General features: G+C 50.2%; 1 long non-coding RNA gene across 1 annotated transcript; it reads right to left on the bottom strand.

Annotated features, from left to right (window-relative positions):
• Positions 1-341: 341 nt before the first annotated feature.
• On the bottom strand, positions 342-4,125 carry LOC145723720 (uncharacterized). The gene is made up of 3 exons (XR_014148975.1): positions 4,076-4,125; positions 2,814-2,955; positions 342-2,377 (listed from the first exon to the last, which is right to left on the bottom strand). It is a non-coding gene; the product is annotated as an uncharacterized LOC145723720 (long non-coding RNA).
• Between the last annotated feature and the right edge of the window lie 3,501 nt (positions 4,126-7,626).

The raw sequence follows: 7,626 nt of genomic DNA, 5'->3' as shown, positions 1-7,626 counted from the left end.
GATTCCTCCTTCTGGGCATGCTTAGGTGCATCTGTGTGTGTGTGTGTGTGTGTGTGCAAGTGCACGTGCAATTGGGCAAGAATGTGGGTGCAGAAGAAACTAGAATCATCTGTAAATCTATGAGGGGACCCCAGGAATCTCATCCCTGGACCATGATAGGGTTAGCAAGGGCCCTGCCGTCAGTGAGCAGAGGCACCAGCCTCTACCTTTCGATATGTGTGGGGATCAGGGCGCGGATGGTATGAGGAGTGGGGAATGGAGTGAGGATAAAACTAGCCATGACACCAAGGAAAACTTTCTTTTTTTAAATGGCAATTCTTTTTTTTTAAGATTTTTTTTTTATTTATTTGACAGAGAGATAGCGAGAGCAGGAACACAAGCAGGGGGAGTGGGAGAGGGAGAAGCAGGTTTCCTCCTGAGCAGGGAGCCCGATGTGGGGCTCGATCCCAGGACCCTGGGATCATGACTTGAGCCGAAGGCAGACGCTTAACGACTGAGCCACCCAGGCGCCCCAAGGAAAACTTTCAAGCCCCAATGCAGATTATAACTAAAGAGCCAACAAAGTGACGACTGAAAAAGTAAAAATTTGACTGAGTTGCGTAAAAGAACACTCCAGTCAATGTTAGGAAGCGTTCAACATTTAGGTCTCATTTCCATAATCTCCAAGGTCGAGACTTGGTGAGAAGGGGCCTGGGCCCCCGTTTCGATAATGATTATGCTTGGCATTCCATTGTATGTAAGTCTGACTTTGTCGTAGGTTTGTTGGATTATGGTAAACTCTGCTCGTAAGGTGAGCGACCTTTCTTGAGTGTTGCTCCTGACACAAAGCTGAGGTGCTCACAACTTAAAATGGCCCTGAGGGAATGTGGGAGAGCCTGAGAACCAGTGCCAGTCACTGCCCAGAGAACAGCCTCCTTGGGAGGGAAGTGTGTGGTCAGGGAAAGGGGCCAGTGAGAGGTGAAGCCAAGGGCCTGAGTGTCCTGACTCCCAGCCCCTAATCTGCGAGGCTGGGCTGTTCGCAGTCTCCCTCTCTGCCCCCTTAGACTCTGTTGGGAAGAACTCCCAGGAAAAAGAGATCCCCAGGAGAGAGGCTCGGGGGGGGGGGCTCTGCAGCTGAAGACACACAAGGATCTATCTTATCTAATCCCAGAGCCTCTCCTTAAAAACAGTGTGACCTCAACCTCAAGTCACTTAACCTTTCCAAACTTGATTTTCCTCATCTCTAAAAAGGAGAGAGTAACCCCTGTCTACTGGGCTGTGAGGAGTAAATGAGGACAGTGAGCAAAAGCTCCTGGCCCGGGGCTGGCAGAGTAAACACAACACTGGGGCTTGTCCTCTGCACGAGGTTGGCGGTGATTTAGAGCCGACCCTCAGGACAGGGAGGCCCAACTGCTTGTCCCCCCAAGTCCTCAATGTTCCCAGTGGTCTCCTGGCAGCTGGCACTCCTACCTCGGTGAAGTCTAAGACTTCTCTTCTTGCCCCACAGCCTGGGGGGAGCTCACAGGCCCCAGCAGGCAGAGACTTGCTGCCATGACTCCAAAGCAGTTGTGGCTTGGAAAGAATCCCTGGCATGTGTCATGTCGTCCCCCACAAGGCATGATCCATGGCGTGTTGGAGAACTGCTTTGTTCTGGGGCCAAGAGGTCAGTTCGTAGGAGGGCCACCCGTAAGGCTCCATGCTGGGCAGCGCCCCTCTCCCCTCACGCCCCCCCTCCTGTCCTGGGTGACATCTGCTCTAAATCACCCAGCCAGCCAGCAAGAGAGGTGGCTCAGACCCAATGAGCTGTGGCTGTGGGGCCAGGGCGTGCTTTCCTCACCTGGGTGACCAGTCTCGACAGGAGCTGGATGGGAAAAGGTGGTGGGAAACATTCAAGAACCAAGTTTTCTCAGCTCGGTCACTCAACTGTGTTGAGACCTTATGCGAGGCACGTCCTTTCCTTGGGCCCCAGTCTCCTTACCGGTGAAATGCAGGCAGTGGACAACCCCATCTCTATGGGCCCTTCTAGCTTTACAATTTTCAGGCTCTAAAGTCCTGGTTTTCTCACCAGGCCCACCGTGTGCTGTGGACAGGAGGCCCAGTTCAGCATGTTGAAGCGGATGGGATGGGGTGCAGGATGGGGAAGGGGAGAAAGAAGGCAAGAAGCGAACGAACACAGAGGGTCTGCCCCCGCCCCCCAGAAGACTGGTGTGTACAATGTCATTTTCTCTTTCTGTGATTGGAGTTCTTTTCCGTCTCAAGCCCCCATTCTGGCTGATGCAGAAAAACTAGCAGAGCTGTTTCCAGGTAAATTGGTCACTGGAGTCATGTTCTCAATCATTTCAGGATTTGCGTTCTCACTCCTCCCTGAAGCTGATGCTGAGTGCAGACTCTGCCACATCTGTGCAGACAGGGAGGCGACATCACTGCTCAATCTGTTCCAAGTCCAAGTGAGATGTAATGTGTCTCTGTCTGGTCATCAAATATACCCACCCCCGAGCCTGTGTACAGGCCTTGTCTGGACCCTGGCTGGCTGCTGTAAGCTGCTCCATCCTCTCTGTACCACGCCCTCCTGTAGAGGCCCCTTTCAGGCCCGCAGCTTCCCTGTGGCCACGCTCTCTAGGCTCATTCCTGCTCCCCCTGCAAGAGCCACGGGAAACCTGTGTGTGCAGGGGGTGGGGAGTGGGAGGAGGGATGGGTGGGGTTGCAGGTGCTCTCTGCCTAGGCATGCCACACTGCTCCTTCTACTCTGGGTCTCTGGAGCACACCTTGGGGGCCGAGGGGACCCCCCGAGGCTTGCCTTCCTCCCTGGACTTCCCAGAGGCACAAGTACTCACCATGCTTGACCTCCATCCTTAGAGGGGGGTCTGCCATTTCCACCACCCTGGGCCCTGGGAGGAGACAGGGCCCCATAAAGCCCTGGGGGTGCATCTCCCTTTTTAAACTCTCTTCTTCTTCTCCAGGTTAGAGGGTATCAATCTGGAGGTGGGGTAGGAGGTAGAGAGGAGTGTCCAAAACAGAAGTGTACATGTTTTATATCTCACCGTCTTTTGACCTCTCCTCATACCTGGACTGAGACCTTGGGCCTCCAGAACCGAGACCTTGGGCCCCCAGAGCCAAGCACTTGGTGTCTTTGCTGCCCAGCTCCTTTAAGACAACTAACCTTTTACTGTCTGAGTGGGAAAGAATCACACAGCATTAACACTATACCTATCAAAGCCTCTGGAAAAGGTTGGGCAAAGGGTCAGAGCTGGTTCTGGGCTCTAGAGTGCCTTTGACAATCAATCATCTGGAATTGCTGGTCCCAAAAAAACATAATCAAACCACCAAAACCCTCTATAGTCCATCCAAAGTACAAACCCTTCACCTGGACTTTCAGGTGTTCCTCCTCAAGGCCACCCCCTGCTTCTCCCCAACCTCTCCTCACTGTAACCTCGCAGGCCTTGGGGCAAATTTCCTTCATCAAGGCCTTGGTTTATCTTTAAAATAGGGTTAATCATTCAGATCTCCCTGTGCTATGATGATAATTCTAATTTATAAGTTAATAGATTTTAATAAAAACTTAACTAGAAGTAAATTCTAGCACAGAACCTGGCATATAGCAGGTTTCATAGGGCCTCAGTCTCTTCCAACCCAATTTCCAGCCAACGGAGCACAGCCTTGTCTTCACGGCTTAGCTCCACTCAAGTGTCCCTCTCTCTCCTAAGCCAGACAAGATAGACGGTATGTGACCTCCACCACCAAGCCTCTTCTAAAATGCTACCACCTCCAGGAAGCACTCCAGGGACCAGGATGAGGCTCCCTGGCCCCTCTCATAGGAGACTATTTATGCACAAGACTCCTCTTCACCTGTGACATTTTAAGCTTAAATTGCTGGCATGAACTTTATCCTGTTTTATACACCTTGCCCATAGTCATTGCAACCAGCCTGACCCACCCCTGCGCCACATCCCTGCTGGCTCGCCAACCATCACTCAGTGTTCCAGGCAGCTGCCCAGGGCCACCCCCTCACTCTCAACCTTCTTGTGCAATGGTCCCATTGCCCCTACGGACACCTGACTCCCACTCTTGGATCTACTCTTCCGACCTCAGGTCTTACCTCTGGCCTTCCAAGTGGAAGTTATCTGTGCTCTTCAGCTTGGCCCCAACTTTTGGCTCCTAGCTGTCCCCACTCCTACCCTTGACCCCAATCCCTGCCCTAGTGTCACATGTCCCTACTACCCCAGGCCTGTGTAACTAATGCTGTAATGAATATCCATGTGTGTGTATATATAAATTCCCAAGATTGCTGAAATGCCCTGAATGACTCTGGCAGAGAAATGAGAGTCAACCAGAGCCAACTTCTCCTCAGTGATAGTCACCATTTTCTGCCAGCCAAACAGCAATTTTATTTGCTGGAAGAAAAGACAGGAGTTGTCTATCTGCCCTAACAGGCCTAAAATAAGATACTGCTGAGCCACGATGAGGGGCTTGCCTGTATTGTGAGAAAGCAGAGGGCTGGTGGAGCCCTGGTACTCATCAGGGCTTGTCCGGCCCATAGAACTAAAGATTTGTGCATAACTCTGTGCAAACTCTCATAGAGGGTTGGTCACTAGTGTCTGAGCCAACGGCTGAGGTATCAGATCCTCATAGCCTTGACCTATCCAGGCTTGGGGAAGCCCTGTCTGGGGTTCCCACAGCCCTGGGGTATGATGAGGGAAGTGTGTTGTCACCATCCTGAATTCAAAGTGGGTAAGACAAAAATGGAAGGTGCCTCCAAAGCAGGACGGGTCATGAAGTGAGCTGCTCCAGGGCCTCTCTCTATCTATGTGGGGGGAAGGCCTTTCTTCCCTCTTCTAATATATCCTTCTACAAGGGCCAGGCACTGAGCTAGGCACTGGAGGTACAGACAGGAAACAGACGCAGGCCCTGCCCTCACAGAGCTCGCAGGAGTGACAGATGATGAAATAAGGAACAACAATGGAGTCTGACGGATGTTGTGACCTGGGGAGTACTTGGCAGGGGAGAGGGGTGGGGAGGGTTTGGGTTAGTCAGGGAAGGCTTCCTGGACAAGGTGACAGTTATGGGGAGACTGGTGTTTTATGTCAAGCAGACAGCAGGTGTGAATGACCAGTGACTGGAGAGAGAGAGGACATCACCCTACGGACACTGAGAGACGTTGAAGGCTGGGGCACAGAGGGCAATGTGGGAGAGGAGAATGAGGCTTCAGAGAGAAGAGGGCACCAGAAATAGGAGGGTGAGCGCACCTGGCTTGATGGAGCTGATTGCTTAGTACTCATCTGTTCACTCCTTTCTAGCTTCAAATCCTGAGAAGAGGCTGCGAGTCTCTTCATGCCCTCTATAGTATCTAGAACAGGGCTCTGCATACAGCAAGTGCTCAATTAATACCTGTGGAGTAGTTGACCAAGGAGAGGGGTAAATGAAAGATTAGGAACTTACGTTGTATGTAGAGACCCTTGGAAAACAAACGCATGCACTTCTAATCACATGATCTGTAAGTTTATGGCCCTGCAGTTGCGATTTTATAGCTAAAACAAAATGCTCGTTAAAAACTGATACGAATGTGTAAAATCAGCACTGGCAAATCTCAGTTGGCAGGCAGGAAAACCTGGCTCCTCGAAGCCTGCTGGGTCCATGGTCAAAACATGCCTTGGGTAGAGATCCCAAAGTGAAAAGTCATTTGGTTCTGGGAGCAAGAAACGGACCCAAACCCAAAGGAGCAGGTCTGAGCTCTCCAGGGCAAGAGGACATTGCATGCCTCAAATTATTACAGGCTGCCTGCTTGCATTATTTCACAATCAATGGGAATATTCAGAAGAAGCAGCCAGCCCTAGCCAGAGTCCTTAGGGGCAAGCGGTAGGACTTGAGACTTGCGCTATGATTGGACCTCAGCCAGGTTGGAGGAGAGCAAGACTCCCCAGAACCCACCCTGTTCGTCCTTCAGAAGCCCGGGGGCCTCCCAGCTCTTCTTTCTTCCAGCCACCCTCTTCTGCCTGGGCCCCGCCACTCAGCTGACCATGCCTGCTCAGCCCACATTTTGTCACCTCTACACACACACACACACACAGGCCACCTCTAAGCCACACACCTTTGTCAATTAATTTCTCAACCATTTAGAACGCTGAATGCAGACGATCTTGCTTTCTGGATAAAGAAAATATCTTTAGATATTTTCTCCTCTTACCCCAGATTGCCTCTCTTGACCCTTTTCCCCAACCCTCATTTCCCTCCATTGTTTGATTTAGGAGTCAGACAAGTTTTCTAGAGAAACACTGCATAGAAATAAATCCTCACAGGCAATGCAATAAATTCTCTAAGCTATGCATGACTGATAGAGCCTTTTGGTAGGAGACACTGAAGAATGTTGATCATGGAAAAACAAAATTCAAGAGGCCAAATTTTACAGGGAGCAATTAGTATTAAATAAGAACATGTCAGAGGCACTGGGGCATTAGAAACTGGCTGTCTCTGCCTCTTTTGTAAGTTGGGTTTACTAAATGGAACATAATGATATGTAACCAAAATACGGGAAGACCATTTCTTTGCTAAGGAGACCCAGCCAACAAACACAATGGAAAAACAGGAGTGATACCTTTCACTCTGGGGTTTGTTGTTTTCTGTTTTTTGGGTTTGGGTTTGGGTTTTTTTGTTGTTTTTTTTTTTTAACTTTTCAATCTTCTCTGGGTGTTAGAGGACAGACCATAGAGCCTCGAAAAGCCCTCGTAGCCTAAAGATTCAGTGGAAAAAGTTCTTTGATTCAGTGAAAAAGTTCCTGAGCTGGGTACAGATAAAAATATCACTTTTAGAGAAAGAAAAGTAGTCATTGCTTAAATATCTGTACTTGCCAACCTTCTGTCCCATGTTAAGAAAGGGATTTTTTTATTTTTAATAAAAATGTGCATTGTCATCTAAATGATTGGCTGGTTTTTGCCCTCACTAGGAGCCCAAAGAGAAAACTATTTGGGGTTACAAAATGGGAAAAATTAGTCACCAGTGATTCACAGAGACTATTAATATGTGGCTATATTGTTCTCTTATTTACGATCCAGTTGGGACGAGCTGTTTGGGAGGAAGCAGGAAGATACACAAACAGCACCAGTGTTGAGCAGAGGCTCCACGCAGGTTTTGTGGAGAGAGCACGACCCCCAAACCCTCCCTGTTAGAGCCTCTTTGGTTTCTGTGCTCAGGACTGGCTGCACAGCACCAGCCCCTGGAGGGTTGTCCTAGGACTTCTGCTGGGCTGGAGAAAGGAACAGGGGAGTGACAACCCTCTTTCCCTCGCAAGGCTGTCTGTGCTGTCCTGGGGTGGGGGTGGGGGGGGAGTGTCGCTGACTTGGCCATTTCCTGAACTGGGGAGAAAAGTAAAAGCAGGGACAGGGGGAGCTGTCGGCTGGCAGAGTGTGGCAGCCTGTTACTCAGAATTCCAGAAACTCATGCCCGAAATCCTCCTTACACACCAACAACCTGCATACATACATAAATCATTCACTCATTCACTCATTCATCCATTCATCTACCAAAGTACATTGAGCTTCTGCCTGTGGACTATGAGGAACATGAGAAAGAGGAGCCCAGCCCTACCCTGGCAGAGCTTTCTGCCTGGTGGGAAGGAAGGGCAGCTGCCCCGCAGTTCCAATGCAAACTGATGAG

This window comes from Leptonychotes weddellii, chromosome 10, assembly GCF_054177405.1.
Source record: "Leptonychotes weddellii isolate Sample4059 chromosome 10, ASM5417740v2, whole genome shotgun sequence".
Lineage (NCBI taxonomy): Eukaryota > Metazoa > Chordata > Mammalia > Carnivora > Phocidae > Leptonychotes > Leptonychotes weddellii.
The sequence above is the reverse complement of the archived record's forward strand: the minus strand, read 5'-3'. Positions and strand labels throughout refer to the sequence as shown.